The sequence below is a fragment of the Chenopodium quinoa genome, unplaced genomic scaffold (genome assembly GCF_001683475.1).
Source record: "Chenopodium quinoa cultivar QQ74 unplaced genomic scaffold, ASM168347v1, whole genome shotgun sequence".
Lineage (NCBI taxonomy): Eukaryota > Viridiplantae > Streptophyta > Magnoliopsida > Caryophyllales > Amaranthaceae > Chenopodium > Chenopodium quinoa.
Window position 1 is genome coordinate 831,970 of NW_018745065.1, and position 2,257 is coordinate 834,226.

A 2,257-nucleotide genomic window follows, 5' to 3' on the forward strand; every position below is an offset into this window, starting at 1 on the left:
GAGATAGTGGGAACAGAGAGGGGAAAACCTTCTTATCGATACCCTTAATGGTCATTATAGTTTCAAAAGCTCTTAGATGGAAGTAAGGATTATCTGTTACCTTGAATTTTGGGTTGTCGTTGGCATTGAACTTCTGCGGAAGAAGATCTTTGTCCACCGAGACCCCTTGTGATGTAAGCTCTTGAAACTTGTAATCGCTAGACAACTTGCTTAGGCTCTCTTGCATGAGGTCCATCTGTTGTAGCTTCACGGGATCATCAACCTTGAGGGTGAGTAGCTTCAGTGTTTCAGTCATGGTAACCAATTGGTTCCTAAGCTCATTGACTTCTTCTTGAGTTGCCATTATCTTCTTAGCCTTCCTCTTTTGACGAATCGGTTTATCAAAAAGCGAGACTTGAATAAAGAGGTTGTCCTTGATTAATCGCCCTTTTCTCCTCGACCAAGTACTGTGGAAAAGGAATTTGGGGATACTTATTGTTAATTATTTGACTCAAACTTTATTCAACATGCAATGGATGGAGGAGGTGAAGAAAGATGGAAGAATGTGAGGAAAGATTTAGATGGAGGGATATGAAGGATAGGAGTAGAATGTATTCCAACTCAAATGACGGAAAAGACCGACTTATGCATGAACCTAAGACATGGCCATGGTGATGTGTACTCAAAGTGTGTGCTAACACTAGTGAGTGTAGGTGACATGTTAAGACTCGTGTCATGACCATATGGCTAGACTATGTGACCAAGATTCGATTAATGACCTGACAAGGTGTTATTGACAGCGGGAATAACCGAATTAATTAGAAAACTGGTTAATTAGAGATTAGGTGACGACTCGACAAATAATCCGAACTGTCGGCCAAGCGACAGGACTGGCGTCACAATATGGTGGTTGGCGCCAGACTTTTTAGTAAATGTCTGGCGCTACACACCATACAGTGGCGCTACAGCTCAGATTTTGGCACCAATATTGGAGCCTCGGTCTGGGACTGTTTTCGATATTATTAGTCAACTGGGGTATGCCTAAAGTCGTATTGGGTCAATTCCGATTAAAAGAAGAAAAAACTTTATTGACTCGAATTAATTAATTAATTAATTAATTAGGCAAAGTTCTTTAAGTCATTAATTATAATCTCAACACAAATCAACAAACGGTTAGGAGGAGCACAACAAATAATGCACAATTAGGCAAGTAAGCACAATATGATGCAATGAGTTCTCAACCTAACCATGGCTCTAGTTCTCTAAAGTTCGGGATATGGTTTAGTCAAACAGGGTCCATGGTTAATTGTCCAGATGCACCGCGTAGAAGCCTAACCGTGAAGGGTTAACGCGTGTGGATAGAACACCGCGAGTTTTTAGAAAAAACTCGCTTCCATGGTTTGGTGAATTCAACCTCTCAGATGTACCCTTTATTGCCAGGAACGTTCAATCAGGTAGATAAAGCATGAATTCCCAGAGGGTTATGTCCATATGTAGAACACATATGAGTTTCAGAAAAGTGAGAAAAAATTCAATCAGGAAGCAGGATCGAGCAAACAATACGAAAAACCGGTCGAAATTAGAACGCATATTTCTGGCTCGGTATTGGGGAAATTGGCGCAAGCAAACAGAGGCTGGCGCCAACTTTTAACTATAGCGCCTGGCGCCAACACTGGCATCTGGCGCTACGGCTAAAAGTTTGGCGCCAAGCTCTGGCCCTTGACGCTACTTCCCACATGCCTCAGCAGCTTTCTGTGCTCAATAAAATCATCCAGTTTCGCGCGGTGTTATTTCAGTCCTAGTTGTGAAAGACATTTCTCAAATTTTCCTACGTGTAGAATCCTATATTTTTGACTCATTACGGATGGTCTTTCCAATGAGAACCTTTTTATGCATATGACAATAATGTTAATCAAAATTACGCACATGAAATACTTAGAACTTTTCGAGTCTCATCCACTCATTCTAAATCATTGCCGAAACAAATTCAGGAATTAAAATAGAAATCCTCCCCAGTGGAGTCGCCCAAAACTGTAGGGAATAGTTTCAAGCCTTTAAAATCCCACTGCTTGAACCCCACTGTGATCATACACTAAAGTATGGTGGCGTCCAAAAGGGAAGAAGATAGAGCAAAAGAGTCGCCAACAAGTTTTTAAGGAACTTGTAAACCGTTCACGAGGTGAAGGTTACACCCCTTAACGATCCAAGAGATCGTCAACTCCATAAGGTCATGAACCAAATAAGGGTTCGGGGATGATGGTACAAATCCAACCTAAAA